The 21,208-nt window shown below is 41.1% G+C and overlaps 1 long non-coding RNA gene across 1 annotated transcript; it reads left to right on the top strand.

Annotated features, from left to right (window-relative positions):
- The first annotated feature begins 299 nt into the window (after positions 1-299).
- Positions 300-3,541, top strand: LOC119911566. Its single transcript, XR_005445912.1, has 5 exons — positions 300-569; positions 767-828; positions 988-1,166; positions 2,492-2,557; positions 2,654-3,541. It is a non-coding gene; the product is annotated as an uncharacterized LOC119911566 (long non-coding RNA).
- Positions 3,542-21,208: the final 17,667 nt, after the last annotated feature.

A 21,208-nucleotide genomic window follows, 5' to 3' on the forward strand; every position in this document is an offset into this window, starting at 1 on the left:
CTGAGGCAACAACGACACCTGCCCCGACAACAACTACTGAGGCAACCACGACACCTGCCCCGACAACAACAACTGAGGCAACAACGACACCTGCCCCGACAACAACAACTGAGGCAACAACGACACCTGCCCCGACAACAACAACTGAGGCAACAACGACACCTGTCCCGACAACAACAACTGAGGCAACCACGACACCTGCTCCGACAACAACTACTGAGGCAACCACGACACCTGCCCCGACAACAACTACTGAGGCAACCACGACACCTGCCCCGACAACAACAACTGAGGCAACAACGACACCTGCCCCGACAACAACAACTGAGGCAACCACGACACCTGCCCCGACAACAACAACTGAGGCAACAACGACACCTGCCCCGACAACAACTACTGAGGCAACAACGACACCTGCCCCAACAACGACAATTGCTGCACCAAACACGACTTTTACTGTTCAACCTATTTACTACATCTTAATAATTTTGGAAATTTCTTTTTCAATTGACCTCACTAACCCCAACAGCAGTCTATACAAAGATCTTGAGCAACGAGTTGTAGCTACGGTGAGTAATTTCCCAAATTGAGCAAATTACTGACCGTGAGAATGTTACACATGATTACACACAAATGTTTAGCCAAAGGACACATTTGTTAAGCTGGAAATTAATTTCATGTACATTTTCATTTCAGTCCAATTTAATTTGAAAACAATTGTGCTTGAATGCTACTCAAGGGTTTTCAATGTTGCTTTTTCTTGCAGTGTGAGTTCATATACAGACCAAGATTTGTTCAGTTTGACCACTGTACTGTGACAATGTTCAGGTAAAAACATTTGCTTATAGTTCATTGGTGTTTTTTATGCAGAAGTATGGTCTTAAAATAGGTATTGTCTAATGTTGATACTGTTATGTTTACATCACCCATAAAAATGGCAACAGAATCATCGAATATTTTCATTTGACATATGGTTTTATGAAACAGGAGTGTCCAAATTCGAGCCGATGGAACTGAAGCAGAGCTGCAGATTGTGTTCAATCAGAAAACTCGCTCTGCAGAACTCCCACAGAACAGTGTCGTTGCTCAAACCTTAGTAGAGGCTGTGAGTAATACCAACAACAGCTTCAATGTGACCATAAATCCCAAGAAAGTCAAAATAATAGGTAAGTAAACACAACACAATGTATTACTCTAATCAGTATGTAAAACATTTACCTCTTAACATTCCTGTAAAATTCATGCAAAACACCTATTCAAGTCATATCCAAAGTAAATTGAATGTAGTTGTTAAACCATTTGGAGTATATGAATGGTTCTGGGCTTCTTTGAAAGATAACGCTCTGGAGTGTCTAACCCAAAAGTCATGATTGTAAGTGCTACTGGAATTGATTAATATAAGTTTAAACACACTAGAAAATTCTTGCTAATAAATGCATGTAGACAACTATAGCTGGAACTTATTAGCTGGAAAACATTGTAGGGCCTCGGCATAAAGCCTTACCTAGTCCAAGTTTAAATTTCATACCAATACCATGAAGAAATGACTAATTTACACAGGTTTTTCTAAGTGTGTGTCTTAGTGTATTTTTTCTAAAACGGCATCGCTCCTTGGCAGCAGGCGGCTGCTGCTGCATCGCTCCATATCAGCCGGTAGATTGACGTAGATGTGTTTTTATGCTGGTAGATCATGAACTTCCTGTTTAAAGCTCGATATTGTTATTTTCAAAATTTTATTGGCTGCACAAAGTGCCAGTCAACGGCACAATTGCTTGCAATTGGCTCAGCCTACCCACGAAATAATAAGGGCTGGCCCTTCCTTACAGCGTGGGCTCTCGTTGGCTATTGTAGGCTGTGAATGGGACATGTGAGCTGTTATTAGGTCTGATTTGGTATCACTCTAAAGGTCAGAGTTCAGCGGCTAATTTGAATACAAGCTATCGTAGTTGTTAACATTCAAATCTGAGTTATTACGGTTACAATGACATACGAGCCACGTCTGCCGGCAAATATAAAACGATCCGGCCGCAGTCCCTGGGGATTTATTGATGGAATAATGTATTATTATATAAATATTTTTACTGGATTGGATTGTCTGGACCTTTGACAACGTAACAACCGTTTTTGTTGGAATATAATCGACCGGTGGATTACTATGAGGCATATATGAGGTATACACGAGATTCATCAAAAAAACTGTGTTCAGTGTTGGACAGTTTAATCCATCTTTCTGTTCAACACTGTGGCATGACAAGCTTTTTTTAAGCTACCTTGTATTCAGCCAGAATATGTGTAATGTAAATTGTTATTAACTGTAAGATGTTTGACATTAGCAACTTCGAACTAGACAAGAAGCTAAAACGTCAGAGAGTCAACTCTTTCTATGGCCTTTATGATCAGTGAAACTGGCACCAAAGTCATTTTTACAAATATAAACAAATCATTTTTGGTTTGAATTCTTATTAATTTATTCTTTTAAAATATTTTACAGCAGGTCCAGTTCCATCTACAACTACCACATCTACAAATGCTGCACCAATCAACGTGAATGGCACCCGTAAGCTATATTGTGTTCTACTTCTTCAAAAATGTCAAAATGTTGCACAGCTGTTTTTTAAAGTAATGTTTTGTTTACTTTTTACCGAATTTACAGAATCAAGTGGAGTGAGCCACAAGATCAGTCTCGTTACTGCATCCTGCCTGGTATTGTTGTCATGGATACTATCAAGCCAGCAATAGAATCAGTGCTGATTACCATTTGAATTGCCAGCAGACTATGACTGCCATTACTGGTATGAACAAGGACTTTGTTGTCGGTAAAAATCCAAGATTCATGATGGTCTTTGCTCTTGTATGTAGAATGACACAGCCAACTTTAAGCACCTGGCCCATTGAATCATCACTACAATAACAACCTAAACAAAATAACAATACTGTCTGTTAAGCCCTGGGATGTCAGAAATGGTTGCACTCTTTGACTTTTTATATAAAATGTAATGTATAAATGCATCTTGCTTCTCTGAGCACTGTGCTATAGCAATATTTAACTTTCAGTACTAATTCTGTTCTTAGGTCATGTTAAACAAGTAAAATCAGCCACACTGGAAAGTAAAATCACCTTCACCATTGTCTGAATGCATTTTATTTTGAAACGTGCAGATTGAGAAATTCAAATGTGAGATGTCTGTGAAGTTAGTTGTCATCAACACAGGTCATTTTACAAGCAAAGATGATTCAAAATGGTGTTGTTTTACTCTGACCTTCAAATTATCTAAACCTTTCTGTAACTTTCAAAAGCATGTGAAATTCATGTTTAGGTTTCATTTAGTGTACACATTGTATTTATGTAATCACGTATAGCTATATTCTGTGAGACTATTGTGGTTTGTATAATTTCTATCAGAAACTTTACAATGATCAGAATGCAAATTATTTTGTGAATTTAAATTGAGTCTAGTGTGATGTTTTTGATGAGTAAACAGAAAATGTATCAGGGAATGTTTAACCTTGTACAACTCTTATAAAATTGAAACACCTATCATTTTGTGTCTGAAACTTAATTTTAATTAAAATTGCTTCTCACTCACTAGATTGGTACGAGCAGAAGCAGCAAGTGATTGATGGCTTGATGGCAAAACATGATGGAAAAAGTCACAAAACACACTAGAGACTTCACGATAGAGAAGTTTGGCTGAGAGTAACTTTACCACTGAGTAGACGGAGCAAAATAGCGATGAGGGGCAGGAGAGTCTTTGAGCGAGCAGTTGATAAGTAGATTGCAATCAGGGTGGAGATAGATGGCCTTTCAGTTTTTGGACCCTTCCTCTGAACGCCCTCCCTAGCCACATCCAACAAGCTAACTTTATGCCATCTTTGAAACAAGCCCTCAAAACCCACCTTTTCAAGTCTACATTCCCCAGTTAACTTCGTTCCCTTGTCTCCCGTCAATGTTCTTTTCAACTAATTATTTTTATCTTCCCACTGTGAAGTGTCTTTGAGTATTTAGAAAAGTGCTATATAAATGTAATTTATTATTAATATTATTAACTGTCTCAAGCCAGCTCTTAAACTGTGACAAAAAGGAGGTGAGACACAACAGGCACAAGCATGGTAAAGATATGATTTATTGTAAAAGTTAATAATAATAATAATAATCTTTATTTGTAGAGCACTTTTCAAAAACAAGTTACAAAGTGCAAAGTGTAAAGACAATAATACCCAAGAGACAATAAAACAAAAACAATACTAGATAAAAGCATGACAACAATTAAAAGATGTTTAAGATAAATATAAAATTAGTAAAATACAATAAAATAAAAGGGATAAAATATAGTGAAATAAGATCGGGAAAGGCTCTCCTATAAAACTATGTTTTAGGAAGGCACTTAAGAGTTCCCTGAGTGGACCTGATTTCCTTGGGCAGGCTGTTCCAGAGCCTCGGGGCCCTGACAGCAAACGCTCTGTCCCCTTTAGTGTTCAGTCGAGACTCTGGAACAGACAACAGACCTCTGCCCGAGGATCTCAAGGTGCGTGCTGGTGTATATGGGACTAAAAGGTCAGAAATATAACAAGGCGAGAGGCCATGAAGAGCTTTAAAAGTGATCAATAGAATTTTAAAGTCAATTGTAAAACATACAGGGAGCCAGTGTAATGAAGCTAAAATAGGAGTAATGTGGTCATATTTCTTTGTTCTGGTTAAAAGCCTGGCAGCTGAGTTCTGGACAGTCTGGAGTTGATCAATAGATTTTTGGGTTAAACAGGTGAAAAGGCTGTTGCAATAATCCAGGCGTGATGGGATGAAGGCGTGTAAAATGGTCTCGGTGTCCTTAAAAGTTAACATAGAAATATAGCAAAAATTCGATCTAAGTTGATAAAAACATGATTGAACAAGCTTTGTGGTGTGCTGCTCAAAATTTATATTTCTATCAAACCAAACACCAAGGTTCTTTGCCACAGGCTTAATGTGATTTACTAGGGAACCAGCAGATGGCAGTATTTGATTTGCCATCTGCTGGGACCCGATGACCAGGATTTCTGTTTTGTCTGAGTTCAGCTGGAGGAAATTATTTGACATCCATTTTTTAACTTCACAAAGGCAGTTGTTAAGTGAACTCAGCATTCCAGGGTCTGTGGATCTGACGGGCAAGTATATTTGTGTGTCATCAGCATAAATATGAAAGGAAATGCCATGTTTATGGATAATATGTCCAAGGGGAAGCAGATACAAGGAAAACAAAATGGGTCCTAAGACCGACCCCTGAGGCACACCATATTTAACTGGACATAGTTGTTTACAGACATGCAAAACGTCCTATTTGACAGGTAGGATGAAAACCATTCTAGGGCCGTACCAGAGATCCCCACCCAGTGCCTCAGTCTGTCTAACATGATGTTGTGATCAATGGTGTCAAAAGCAGCGCTAAGGTCCAGGAGTACCAGGACTGAGCACATACCTTCATCAGCAGACATTAAAAGGTCATTGGTGACTTTAAGCAGGGCAGTCTCAGTGTTGTGGTACTTCCCAAAACCAGACTGAAACTTTTCAAATATTTTGTTATTTTCCAGTACAGTGAGCACCTGTTTGGACACAATTCTTTCTAGAATCTTTGCAATAAAAGTTAGTTTTGAAATTGGTCTAAAATTATGTGGGAGGGAGGGATCTAAAACAGGTTTCTTTAAAAGTGGGTTCACGCAAGCCGTTTTAAAATAATCAGGGACACAACCAGTAGATATGGAGCTGTCGAAAACAGAGATCAAATGGGGCCCAAAAGAATCTATTACTTTCAGTAAAAACTTAGGTATTACTGTAGGTATTACATCAAGTGGGATGGAGGACACTCATTTGTGAAATTTTTTTTAAAGCTCAGACAAGTCGATGGGATAAAACTGGTTAAAACTCTCTTGTTGCTGGTGAGGAACCTCTGAGTAAGAGGCCGCGGGGGTAATAGAGGCTCTGATTGACACCACCTTATTGGTAAAATAAGATAAAAACAATTCACAGTCATCATTACTTCCAGCTGAGGCACAAGGAGGGGTTGGGTTTACCAGCTGATCCACAGTCTTAAACAGAAACCTGAGATTGTGTTTATGTGTAGTAATGAGTTCAGAAAAGTAGTGTGTTCTCGCATCCTTAACCATGTTATTGTAGTTAATTAATAACTCCTTCAGACTGAGGTTATGGACTTTTAGTCTGGATTTTTTCCATCTGCGCTCTGCTTTCCTGCCTTCCCTTTTTAGGCTGCAAATGCTGTCATTTATCCAGGGTTGCTTACTAGCTTTAGACGTAGGCCTAACCTTTAGAGGAGCAGTAATATTTAGTGAAAACAAGCAGATATGATTGAAGTGATCGACCAGATTGTTGGTTTTGGAATCAGACAGGTGTTGGCTTTGGCTCTGAAAGAATGTGCAAAACTTTGAAAAACTTTGTTCATTAAAGATGCGAGAACACACGGAGCTTGGTGAGGCGGCATGAGTAACAGGAGATTAACAGCTAAAAACAATACATCTGTGGTCAGATATGGTCATGTCCACTAATTCCACAGAGGTAACGCTGACACCCAGGGTAAAAACCAAGTCCAGTGTATGACCACGGTTATGTGTTTGCCCTTAGACATGTTGTTTGAAGTTAAAAGAAGTGGCCATATTTAAAAAGTCAATATCATTGCCATTGGTGGGGTCATCAACATGAATATTAAAATCACCACAAAGAACAATTCTGTCATAATTTAAAACCAGAGTAGATAAAAATTCACGAAGTTCTGATAAAAATCCTCCAAACGGTTTTGGGGGGCGATAAATTCAAACAAATATGATAGGCTGCAGCGCTCCAAGTTTAAGAGTGAGAACTTCAAAGGAGTTAAATTCATCACAGTGTACTTAATGGCATTTAACTTTTTTCCTATACACGCTCACTAGCCCACCACCACGACCGCTGACCCTCGGTTGACTAAAACAATCATATTGAGGCGGACACAGTTCAGCTAGCTGGCTATAGTCATTCATTTGCAACCTGGATTCAGTTAAAAACATAAAATCTAGATTTGCAGACAAGATAAAATCATTTAAGATAAAAGTCTTACTCGACAGTGATCTCACATTGAAGAGAGCCATTTTAAATGTGTTTGTTTTGGGTGCTGGAGTTGGTGCAGTTGTCATAATCCTTACAAGATTACTAATATTTCTGTGTGGGATGTGCACATTTCGGTTTACTGGTCTATGCGTGATGATGACAGGAATAGAAGTCTTTGGAACAACGCTGGGAGCAGACGGCTTTACATGCCAGCAGGTGGAGACAGTTGTTTGTGGCAGTGAGGCAGAGTTATGTTCAGTGACCGGTGGTGTATCCAGGTGTGCTGCATGAATGATAAGTCATTCACGTAAGTCATGTGTGGAGGCCCCACCACATGCTGTATGTGAGCTGCTAACATTTTTGACACCTGTTTGTTTGGGTGAAGTCTGTCTTTCTTAAAAAGAGACATTCTTTGCCAGAAAATATTAAAGTTATCGACGTAACACACATCGTGAGCCCTGCAGGCGGACTGGAGCCAGTTGTGGAGGCAAAGGAGTCTACTGTAGTGGCCAGCACCGCGACCAACTGTGGGAATGGGACCAGAGATAAAAACTGACTTTCCACACTGCTTTAAAAAGTTAAAAAGACGGTTAAAATCTGATTTTGTCAGCTCAGACTGCTGAAGAGCTGTGTCATTTGTTCCCACATAGACTATCACTCTTGTGATGGAGGATGGGAGCAATGGCATCAGGTCCTGGAGTTTTTTTTTATATTTCAGCTGTGGTGGCACTGGTGATATAACTTCTGAACAAAACTATCCAAGCCTTTACACTTTAAATCAGCATATGAGGTGGGTTTGATAGAAATACAATATCCAATAACATGGAAATCTTTTTCATCAGAAGACTCAAAATTTGTTGTGTTTGATAAAAAATCCAACAGGAGAGTAGTTCTATCAGCGACCCAGGGATTCTATACAACAATGTCACAGATAATAGCTGAACTAAACAGTTGTTTATCTGAAAACAAAATGGGTCATATCGAGCTTGATTACAACAACATTACCAACAGAGTAAGCATTTTACCAACTAGAGACGTAGAATGAACGTTTCATGGAAAACTTGGAATTTATCCCCGAAGTGACTTTTAAAACTCACGAGGGAATTACGATATTTAGATCTCAACCACAAATTAACATAGTGTTGACACAGATGCACCACATCCTGCCGATGTTAATGTAGGGATGTGTAATATATTTGTTTATACAGATATTGTTCATCATCAAACAGTAGGGCATAGTTACGTCCCTCTTTTAAGAATAGTACATATATCGGGGTCAAAACTCCATATGATCACAAATACATATGACAGACCACACTACCTGAGGCTATGCAAAAAACACATTAATAGTATCAAGATTTCCCTCAAATCAGATAAGAATCAGCATATCCCTTTTATGTACAGCAAAGTGATAATAAAGCTACACTTTCAGCCTTTGAAGTACCAGTAGGGGTAAACCAAGGGTGAAAGTAACACGGGACGAAAGTAACATTTGCAGTCCAAGCTGTGACATCACCTTCAGCATGCAACCCTTGATGGAGCTGCCACGTATCACATGATTTTGTCATCGTTTCAGCCGTCTTCGTAAAACTTTTTTTGAGCTTTTTTTGTTTGGTGCTTTAACACACCCTGAAGTTTGCCCTGTCAGAGTTTTTCAGTATAAAAATCAATTGTCTTTATATGTTTCTGTCGGGACGAAAGTAACACTTGTTACTTAGGTTAACTAAGGTTGAGGGCTTTACTGATCTGTTTTTTCCCCCAGTCCTTACCCTGGAGCCTGCCCTCACTACCGTCTTCGGAGTTAAGACAGGCCAGGCGGGGCCCGGATGGCGCCCCGTCCTGGCCTCCCAGGCAGCACAGTGGTTGTGCCGCATCACCGACAAAAATAGTGCTCCTTTTAGAACTCCGCCTCCGCCAACAACGTAGCCCTCATCGCATTCTCCTTCACCAAGCTAGCGGCTAACTCCACCACCATGACGGAGGAGGAGATAGAGGAGATTAGCAAAGGAGCTAGTGCGCAGCTCACTGAGTGCACCGCCTCAGCTGTGGGATGGTCGTCTGGCAGACCCAGATCCACCAGATCCTGTGGTTCCAGCAGTCCGTCATCCCAGAGGCCACGAGGAAGGAGCTGGTTGAGGCCCCGGTGAGCTCGGATGGGCTTTTCGGGCCTCAGTTCCGGTCCCTCGTCGACACAGCGAGGTCCTCAGCTCAGGAAGCTGAAGACATCAGACAGTATGTTGGATGGGCTCATCCTCCTTCTCATCCTCCCTGTCCCCTTTCCCCTGGCTCATTGGTGGGACCGACGTGATCGGCAGAGAGACCGCTAGTGCCACGGCCGGCACCTGCCCCTCCCAAGGCTCCAGCTTTGGCCTGCTCATGGTCGCAGCCTTGCCGTGCTGAGAAGCGCCAATGACATTTTGGGGGGAAAATGTGTGTTTCCTGTGCCTGTTCTGTTTGCACTTTTGTTCGAAATCCAAACTGTTTTGAAATAAAACACAAACAGAGCCCTGAAGAGCTTTTTTCTGCGCCCGCTGCTGTCTCTGCCGAGTCAGTGGCCGCCTTTTCATACATTTCCGCCACACTACACGGACCAGCTGCAGCTGGCCAGACGGCCTTCATGCAGCCTGGCTCCTACGTCACAAGTAGCCCTCCCCCTTCACCCAGGCTGCCCACTGGCTCCACAGAGGCACCGCTCAGCTTGTTTCTCCCACATTACATGGTACAGCTGCGGCCAGCCAGGCAGCCGTCACACTTTCTGGCTCTGCGGTCACGAGCAGACCCCCTTCCCTGTCGCCTGCCTCCACCCCTCCAGGGGAGCGGCATGGCTATGAGCCCACAAGCGTGGTAGTCCCACCTTGTGTGGACCTTGAGGCGACCGTGTCCTTCCTCCGCCTCCCTTTCTCTGGCGTCAGGGACGCGGACTGGCTGTAGACCCGCGAGTGTATCTGGGAGGCCCCTCTGTGCTGAACATCATGTCGAGGGGAGCCCAGACGCGTGGCGCCTCCATCCCGATCTGGTGGACCAGATCTGGCTCCGGTTCGGCAGGGCAGAGGTGGATCTGTTTGCCAACAAGCTGAATGCTCAGTGCGTCCTTTGGTTTTCACTGAGCCCACGGGACATCCTCCCGCTGCGAGTGGACGCCTTCGCTCACTTTGCCTCCCCGGCTGCTGGATGCTTTTCCACCGGTACGGCTGATCTCGCGCCTTCTTGATTGCCTGCAGTTTTCAACCTTGGCTGGCTTGGCTGCCTCTCCGGTTCTGGCCACTGAGAGGCAACTCCTGGAGGGCTTAGGTCTCTCCCGTGAGGTGGTTCGCACCACATGCTGTATGGGTCGAGAGCCGCCTCCACACAGTCCTCTTAATCCTCTCAGTGGTTGGCCTTCCAATGCTGGTGTCTGGACCAGGGGACGGACCTGGTCGCCTGTCCTCTGCCGGCGGTGCTTTTGTTCCTCCAGTTGCTCATGGACAGGGGGCTGGGATTTAGTACGGTTAAAACCTACATTGCCGCCATTTCGTCCTGTCACGAAGGCTTCAGGGACAGCACTGTGTTCTCCCACCCCATGGTGAAGCGTTTCCTTAGGGGTGTGCGGAGGCGCAGGCCGGTGATGTGGCCTGTTGCCCCACAGTGGGATTTGGCGCTGGTTTTACGCGCCTTAACCCAAGCCCCGTTTGAGCCTTTGGAGACCGCGGACCGGAGATTCCTTTCGCCTAAGGTCGCCTTGCTCCTGGCTCTGACATCGGCCAGGAGGGTCACCAATCTGGCTGCCCTCTCTGTAGCTCCAGCATGGTTCAGGAATAAGGGCAACGGCAGCTCAGCTGTTCTGCGCCCTAACCCGGCGTTCATGCCTAAAAGCATTACGAGCTCCCCCTTTTGGCTCCCCCCCCCCATGGGTCACTAGCCGTTCGCAGCATCTGTTTGTGCGCTACAGGGAGCGATCCAACTGACTTCTCTGGTCGCCGCAGTACGTGTCTCACTGGCTGTGCCATTTCCCAGGCTTACACATTTGTACAATATACCACCTGATAGTGATCGACAACACCTGTGAGTTAGTGACCACAGCAACAAATCTATCTCTGTCTGAAACATTACCTTTTAAAATCAGGTTTTTCTGATAAATGCTACTTTCGCCCCTGCTCTCCTCTATTAGACAAGGACCAAACATGTATCAGCCATAGACTCACAATGCGGAGAAATACGTTGCATATTATACAGCCCAAGCGGGTGGTGATTTACCAGGATACAGCGGGCTTGGTGCTCAGTATGGTGCAGGGTTAGGGGGTATCTTTAGGGGTCTGTTTAGACTAGCATTTCCCTTACTCAAGAAAGGATTTACATTTGTTGCCCCTCATTTAAAGACAGCTGCTGAAAACATATCTACGGATGTTAGTACTAACGCCGTGACTCCCCGACCAATAAAACGAGGGAAAAGAGGGGGTTTCCTACCAAAGAGGCATAGCCGAACAACAATAAGAAGACCCATACTAAAGCTAGAAAAAATAAATAAGTAAGGAGAAGCAAGTCGACAAAATGTCAGAAGACAAGACACATTTTCTAACGAGAATGTCGTTGGTACATAGCCTGTCACAAGCGTGCGTTAAGTCGGAGCTAGACCTGTTTATGGTACCGTTAATGTTGAGAATATTTCTTAGATGTCTTAATTGATGTTGATTTAACAGGGAAAGCTAAGACAGGTCTAGCTTAGAGTTATGTAGCTGACCACATAAGTGTTTGCTTTAGGTATTTATCACACGTACTTGTCCTCATCAGGAAGACAACAATAGACTGATTAGTTAGAGACAGTAGTTCAGTTCTCTCATTATTTTATGAGCTTCATTGTTTTTGTCAGTTTTACATTTGTTACAAAAACTGGTTAGTGGATAAAGTATATTTTAGGTTTCATTCAGTGTTGAGAATATTTCTTAAGGAACTTTTTTTGATATAACAGGGAAAGGTGAGACATCTCTGGCTTAGAGAAATTTAACTGATCCCATAAGTGTTTTCTGATCTTCTAACTTTAGGTATTTCTCACATGTACTTGTCTTTGTCAGGAAGATAACAATATACTGATCAGTTAGAGACAGTAGCTTAGGCATCAGGCTAGCAGATATCAGTGTTCTCTGGGAATCTTACAAGGTTGAGCCATATAAGAATGTTTACAAGAACTAACTGGCTCCACAGATTAGAGTACAACTCTGTTTGTAAAGAAAGTCTCCGTATCTTCGGCTGTTAAGCTAGCGCATGCTAAGGCATTAACGCATGGCAATGTTAAATATCCCATAGACAGAGTCTGTCTTAAAAATTTAAGCGTCCGTTTCTAATCAAGAAAATATATTCTTGGGACAAATACCTAAATACCTTTATTGTAGTAGGATATGTAGATCATGAGGCATTTACGTAGTTATGCGTGTAATCCATTTACATTTAACCATTATGATATAGAGTTTTTATGTTTAACCTGACGATATACCATTAAAAGGTTGTAGCAAACCTAAATTTAGTTATGCAATTTAATAAATTTATGAGAATTGATACCCAGTTATGAATTTTATTATTCATAAAATCAAACCAGATTCCTCGTTTCAGGGCACCACCGGAGTTCTTATAATCCTAGAGTCTCCGGACCTCTAGGTAGTTTTAATAATTATACAATTATTACTAGTGATCAGTTAATAATCGCTCAATTATCTTAAATCAGTCAGTCATTCTCATATCTAAAGGGTCAATTCTCTCGGCAGGGACGTAGAAATAGGCAACACACACAGCTCTTGATTATATTACAGTGAATTTATTCTCTAACTAATGTGATAAGCAGATGGTTGGATACAGGAAACATAAACAATTGCTGAACAATGAGCCCGGAGGTTCGATTGTGGGAAGCATTTGACTCATACGGCATAGAAGAGCTAATGAAAGTAAACTAATGCTATGATTTTGGGAGTTAAAATGGACATCTGATCACAGAACGTGTGTTAAGTCTTACTGCTTGTCGACAGCCTGCTTTTGGCCTGTTGCACGGGTCCCACGCTAGCTGCCGATCCTGGCTTTTTGCTAGGGATTCTCCGGGGTTCTCCGTATCTGATTGAAAATGCCTCCTCCCTCTGGCAATTCGGCTGTTTTCAGGTTTCCTTCGTTGTAGCTGGCGAGACCACGTGGCTTGGTCTGACCTCGGTGAAGTTGGCTCGAGGTTGGTTGGGCGTGGTTCCCCAGGGGGTGTCTCAGGTTTCCCAAGGGACTGCGTCTCTAAACTTAATGTCTAAAAAAAAGAAATCTATTTGCACGTCTTATAATCAAATATTTTCCACAATCGAACCTCAATGGTTGAACGGTTATGCTGTTCTAAGCATTTGGTAACAGGAAACAATTGTCACATTATTGGTCAGGATATTTATACATTTAACGGCATTTCCAACGAGGACATGTAATACTTATTTCGTACTTATTTCGGAGCTCAGGTTACATGAGGAAAGCTTGGATTACATTAGATGAAGGAGTGTCTTGCTGAAAATAAAAACACTGCACAAGTAACTTTCTTTTCAGCACTAATATCAGCAACAGATAGCAACAACAGTTAACATAACTACTCAAATAGAGGCAAACGTAATCAAGTAACTAAAGATTTAATTAAACTTAATTAAATGCTTTGACTCTTTGGATACTGCAGTCCCTTTTACATTGAAAGTTTGGCTTTCCTGGATTGTGTCACACCTAGGTGAGACAAGGAGTATCCCTTTGATGTGGTAATAAAACAAAGAATAAGGTCAGTTACCACGGAAACATGTGTAGGGGGGTCAGTTTTGATAGGCTGTTCAGGGAGATGCCAATGGCTGGTTCGTGTCCCTTTGTCAGTTTAACAGTCAGGCCCCGCGTTATCAGCTTCGGAATCAAAAAGGTGCCAGTTTTATGGTCGGGATAGCACTTAGAGAAAGCAACTTTGACCCCTCCCCTTCTTCTCTGGGGAGGAGAAAGGAATTTAGAGTAGCTCCAAATTTATTCAAGCTAAAATGCACAAATCCACACCGTTGTTCACTACAAGGTTATCCAATCACTCGATCGCATTTTAGGAGATACAAAGCGACTTGTTTCATTGTTTGCTAATCGATGCCCTCTGGTAACAAGAGGTGTAGATGGTGAACTTGTTCTTTTTTCATTTTTGATACTGTGTATTATTTAAAGGGTTCTGAGATTGCAATAAAGACAGGTTTCTTTTAATGCGCTCAGACATATTTATTTACTTTCTCTTAGGCACATACACAACAGGCAGGTCTGAAAGCAGGTCAGTTCTGAGTCTGAAATCATCAGGTGTCTTAGCTTTATAGTCAATCATTAAATAATCAAAAGGAACACTCGTGTCATCGTCAAAACAATCCATAAAAAAATTACTCTTCCCAGGAAATATTTGTCTAGCCATTAGCATGACTTGGTATTTATCTCTGGGATTTTTAAATAAAACAAGATAATTGGTGTTCAAATTAATAGTACTAATAGTACTTTACCTTGAAAAAACAACTTCAGAACTAGATATAAACAACTTAAATTTCTATGATGCACATATTTTGTAAAGAAATTTTGGTCCTCAATGTTATTGCTAGTATCATTCATTAAATCATCAATAATCAACTAATTGTTTTTATCTACAGGCAGCAATGTATCATCGCATAAAGACAGATGTAAACCTTCAACAAAATTCACACTTCTAATTTTCAATAACTGGTCAACTGCCAGCACAAATAAATATATACAACATTTTCAATATGTTTTGAAATGAGCTTAACTGCATTTTCAATTAACATTTTCACAAAATATGTTTTACCACTGTTTGAAGAACCTGACACAATTAGACTAAAAGGATGTTGTAGTCTAAAATCAAAACCATCTGTCTCTCTAACAGCCATTTCAAAAACCATGTGGTAAAGTTCTCAGATCAGAAAAAACTCTGACGTGTTAACGTGCCCAGCCCTTGTCAGAACGGTTCTTTTGGCCATCACTAAGTGTGAATGTTATGATAAACTTGTTGACATGACTGGCCGTTTGAATTACATGCAGTTGCCACAGACTTTCTGTATTATGCAGTGCGGCTGTACTTATAAAATGAAACATTCCCTTCACTCGTGGTTTCAACCGTAAACTATCACAGCAATGACAATTGACAACAAAAAAATTATATTCTAAGCAGACGTGATTAAAATTGCATAAATCACAAAGTAACTTTCGTATTTCAAACAAATAGGAGACTTATTAGCACATTTTAACAAGACTCTCTTCATCGCATTGCATCATGAGAATACTGAGGGACGGCCTTTAAGCTAGTACATAGACTATGTACATCGGTTTTGTACGGTCCTCAACCTCTAGACCATCTGCATTCAGGAATCCCTCCTTTTACACTATGGTTTTACCACCACATTGTGCAGACCGTTTTTATAAATCTTCTTAAACTAAGCTAAGATCAACTCTTACTTTCATACATTTTTTCACTTTCCCAAGCCATCATCTTTGGAAACTCATTAAAATTAAGATCAACTCTTACTTTCTTCACTGATCCCCCATTCGTATGTAGGCTAATGTTGTAATTAGGCTTTTCTATTACCACAATGGTGTGTTTTTGTGTATATGGATAGCATAGTGTTTGTGTTGCTTGTTTGTTTTGATGAGTATTAGTCGTAATCTTTTATGTTTTTAGATACAAATAGGATTCTGAATAACAATGTGGGGAACATATGCATCATATGATTAAATTAAGCTAATGCTCTCAATTCCTTCGCTTTCCTAATTGTGACAATAAATGCATCTTAGATTCGTGCCAGAGATATTTGTTTTTTTTGATAAGTAACATTGAGCTTTCTTTTATTTGTTAAAATAAAAATAGGCTTCTGAATAAAACTTCTGGATAAACCCTCTAGTCCGGCACGTACTGGGACTGAAATTCAGCCCGGGACTTTGAGAGGGAGAGACCTTTTAGGAAAGCGCCCTTTAGGGAGCGGGCAGACTGATTTTTTTTGCAGTTATTTTAATATGTATTAGTGCTTTTGTTGTACACAGTGAATCAGATATTTAAAACAAATAGGAGACTTATTAGCACATTTTAACAAAACTCTCTCCATCGCATTGCATCATGGGAATACTGAGGTAACACCTTTTAAGCTCAACTTCCACCAAAAGCCTAAGTGTTTAAGCAGCAGAACAGCAGCATGCTTTTACACCTGCATGGCAGTAGGGGTGGTAAATGACCCCTCTATAACTTTTAACCCTTTTGTCAGGGTCTCTGTCAGTCCCCATGTTCTCCACCTCCTCCTCTCCCCACCCACTATAATAGCCTGCAGGCTTTTTTTCCACACATGAACCCGTCCCGATTCACCAACTCCGCCGTTTGCTCTTAGCAACATCTAAGACACCCAAACTTGATAACAGTATTGCATCATATAGACTAAAGTATATTTCAATGATAAAAATGACAAAGATAAAACATCAGCGGTTCTAGATCCATAATTACGCTTTCATGTCAACCCGACAGCTGTCTGGCTGTGATCCTGTCCTATTCTCTCCCACCAACGCAGTCCCACACACCCCCCAAGATCCTCCCTTATACTGGCGACACCGCTTGGGCAGTTTCTTAATCTCCTTTTATTAACTTAATTGTCTGCGATGGACTGGGGACCTGTTCAGCCTTTCGCCCGATGCCAGCTGGGATTGGCTCCAGCCCCCCCGCGACCCTCTGAGCAGGATAAGCGGTTGACGATGGATGTATGGATGAATTTATTCTAATTGTAGAAACAGTAAAAGCAACCTCAATAACTTGAAGGTCAAAGTCTTAAAAAGACTTGAGTAAAGAAATGTGCTTTAGCACAGTATCGATAATCCCTACACCTTTTCTTTAACTGTTGTTTATGCAGTGTTTTGTAAGTCTATTCTTCATGATGGCCCTCAAAATATGTAAAACACATAGGATTCCTTACAATAAAACGGTTTTATCTTTTAATAGACCTACTGCTATATCTACATTGTTTATAGACATTGTTTGCGTTATGAGGATGACATTGATGAGGTTTTAGATTATAAACAAAGTCACAATTCTATTTGTTTAAATAAGAAAAGGTATCCAGCGGATGCCTAGGAGCCAGGATAACTTTAGGACTAAAATAAAGTTTTTTCCCCCTCCTCTCTGGTAGCGCCGTAGGTTACTTCAATCGCTGAGAAAGCTTAATTGTCTTTATTATTTTCAAGACAGTTCAGCTACGGTTAAAGAAAATAAAAACCCGCGACACCTCTCACCACCACATCCTTCCTCTATGGGAGGGACCACGAGCACCACTTTTCACATAGGAGTTACTGCATGTTAGAGTCACACACACACACACACCGTCATCAAAAGAGGAATCATGTATCCAGTAGACATCAATATAGCATCCACGATAACTTTAGGACTAAAATAAGTGTTTTTTCTCTCCTCTCTGACAACCCGCATGTTACTCCAATCATTGTCCTTAAGACCTCAGTCTATAAGTTAAGAATCAAACAATAGCGCAAATCCCCGATCAATAAGAAAATCCCTCACACATTTGAAACACTTACACGTTATTGAGGTAGTTTAATTGTCATAAAAAATTAACAGAGTGGATTCTAAAAACAATAAAAGTAACCAGAGTTTGCATTCTCTATCTGCGACAGCTGTACATAACTCTGGGCCAAAGTCTTTTTTGATGCGTGATTTAAGCCGAGATAGATGTCACCCAATCTACTATACTAACAGGAGACTGTTTTAAGTAGTTTTTTTCTCCTTTCTATGTAAGTCACCATGTTACTTCAATAAAATAAATGCTCTTTTTCTCCTCTCTGGCAACACGGCATGTTATCGCAATTGCTTTCCTTTAGAGTCACACAAGATTGATAAGAGTAGCTTAAATTGTCACGCACTTATAAACATTTTGTTACTGAGAGGTTTTAAAACAAGAATGAATAAAGTAAATGACCACTCACGCATTTCAAACAGCTTGTTACTGAGAAAGTTTATTGGCATAATTATTTGCTATAAGACAGTTCACACTGAATCTCATCACCCCCTCCTTCATCTATGGGACAGGCCAAAATCTTATCTCTTATCACAACTAGGTGTTACTGCACGTAAGAGACTCACACACCCACAACCCATACTACGCAGTCATTCCAACACAAGAAGAAGCAAGATTCTCTGCATTATCGCCATCACAACAGGAAGCAAGATTATCTGCAATATATTCTTTCAAATCTTGGTGTTCCTCCCAATGCATAGTGATAGGGCAGAAGGATTATAATACGCGATACTCAATCTAATTGTATTGTAGATTCCCCCAAAATATCACAAATCATGCTTTTAGGGGAGCTGATGTCCTATGATGTCCCTGGTTCCCTCGTACTTCACACCCTGAATTTCCTCAGGGAAATGAAAATAAGCGTCCATGTGTTTATGAATGCGTATCAAACGCCGGGTGCACACACACTGCAGCACGTGCATTATTGTGACCATGTGCAGAAGTGTCCTTATAATCAAGGAATAAGGGGGGGAAATATATGCAGTTAATTGGAATAGATCTTCCTAACAGGAGTCCCACACAGTACCTACTGAGCTAAACATGAAAATGAGTATACAAGGATTTGAAATAATTTGACTTCTAGCCAGCCATATAATGGCTTCAAAAATTTGGCCCGATGCCAGACTTATTTTCCGGCCCCTGGTGTAAAACATTGCCTTACATTCTGACTTAATATCAGGGACATTTGGATTTATTAACCAAAATAAGCCATGTGTGCTTACGTCTTCCCAAAGAATTAACCTCACGATGCGTCTTGCCTGTGTCGAGTGCAGCCCGCAGCTGCCCCCAGAACCTATTATTCCTCCTTCTGAGAGTCGCTGCATGGGTTAAAAACACCACTCTGCCCTTCATACAGGGATTTTATAGATCAACTTCATAGAATTTAGACCTGTTGTGCTCACTGGATTATTTTAGTTTTAAATCTGTTTTGTTGAGATCCTGATTTTGTGACGCCAATTGCTGAAGACATATTGTGAGCCAGTTTCAGGTGTGAAGAAGTTTCTGATGAAGACCTAATATAGCATGGTGTATTGAGCCCACGCGAGGAGAACACATCAAATGCCAACACCAAATCTGAAAGGATAACATCTTTTGGTCCCTTTTATGTTTCTGTCTTCCCCTAGTGCCTGTAGGTTTATGTATTAGGTCAGCTTTTGTCTAGAACAACTAATCTATCTGATCTGATGTTTAGACTCCAATGCTTTGTCATATTGGAATCTATCACTATCCATGAGTTGTACTTGAATCCGTGGAGCCAGTGAGTTCTTGTAAACATTCTTGTAGGACTCAACCTTGTAGGATTCCCAGAGAACACTGATATCTGCTAGCCTGATGCCTAAGCTACTGTCTCTAACTGATCAGTATATTGTTGTCTTCCTGACAAAGACAAGTACATGTGAGAAATACCTAAATTGGAAATTTGATATTTTACTGTGTTTACTGTTTCACCCTGCATGCTTCATCAGAATAGACCAGTGTTTCACTGTGTGGTACTTGATTATTTTATTATATTACAGCTAGGTGAAGTTTCCCATGGAAAAGATGCTCGTTAGAGAGTTTTCTTATCAGACTGTCCTTGATAGGTCTTCATCTCAGGACAGCTGGTCCTTACTCCTTTCCTCCCTTGGATCGATGCGTAATACCCTTACAGTATAAAGTCACCTGTTTCTTCACTAGCTCTTGGTCTTACACTCTGCAGACTGTTTGCATTCTGTATCTTTGTCTGACCCTTTGCAAAGAATAAATCCATTAAAAGATGTCTGGATTGAACTCACTAAAGGATATATTTCCATTTCATGTATGAGGACTTTCTTTGTTATTCCTCAGTCTGTAACTTGCAGGAATCGAGGCAACAGTCAATTAATGAAATAAGAAGTCCTTTTCTCAGAGCCGTCATTATAAAGCAACGTCAGTTAAATATGACATGTAGCACAGCTACATAATTTTTCCATTGTTTTGAGCCTGTCCCTGTGACCTCTGTCAGAGGAGCAGACCAGCTGTCAGCACCCATACCTAAAGGCTACAGATCATATCTTCACAATCCAGGAACATATATGCCAACATTATGACATGTACAAACATCTCAAGGTTGCAGTAAACATTATAATGTATGTTCATAACAGTTACAGTAGCCTACGCTATCATGTAGGTCTCCACGATCTGCCTTTTCAAAGAGATTGTTAGGATCTATCAGTTCAGTTTGGTGGCTCATACACGCAGTTGACAGCTGCTTTGTCAACATCGCAAGTCAGCTGCCTCGCTGTCTGCATCCTCCGCTGTCTACAAAGGCGACACTGGAACTGTTGGGCCTCACAAAATTAACAATAAAGTTCCCCGTGTCCCCCAGTTCTGCCACAACTCACTGAGTTTGCTGATGAACAGAAATTGTTAACGTTACTTGTTGCCAAAGTAAACGCTAACTGTGACTCAACATGTGCCAGCGCTTCAAACCTAAGCCTGTTTTTTACTAGCCAAAATTAGCCTCCCGGTTAAAATCACAGTTAACGTGAATTACTGATGCACCTAGTTAACCAAGCTAGTTAGTGCCACCATCTTGTCCAAATATGGCCACATCCTGTGCTTGGTTTCACAAACTCAACATGGCAACACCCAAACTGCCAAACTTGAGTCTTCAAAACGGCGGTCACGGTCACTCTGTCCACTTCTTTTATACAGTCTATTGTATAGACAGACTGAGCATAGCAGTTGCTGAAAGATGGGTGAATGCGGAAGTCCCTTAAACCTGCATTCTTTCTAATGGCCAGCTGGGGGCAACTCCACTGGTTGTAAAAAAGAAATCATAGAAATAATAATGACCCTACTTCTCAGCTGATTTATTACCTCACTAACTTTACCTGTGCTTCGGCTTATCTGTCTCTCGTGGTGAATGTGCATTCTATATGTGCAATATACACTGCTCAAAAAAATAAAGGGAACACTAAAATAACACATCCTAGATCTGAATGGATGAAATAATCTCATTAAATACTCCTTTCTTTACATAGTTGAATGTGCTGACAACAAAATCACACACAAATTATCAATGGAAATCAAATTTATCAACCCATGGAGG

This window comes from Micropterus salmoides, unplaced genomic scaffold (assembly GCF_014851395.1).
Source record: "Micropterus salmoides isolate LMB-PRFRI ecotype aquatic unplaced genomic scaffold, ASM1485139v1 Ms_hic_scaffold_2, whole genome shotgun sequence".
Classification (NCBI taxonomy): Eukaryota; Metazoa; Chordata; class Actinopteri; order Centrarchiformes; family Centrarchidae; genus Micropterus; species Micropterus salmoides.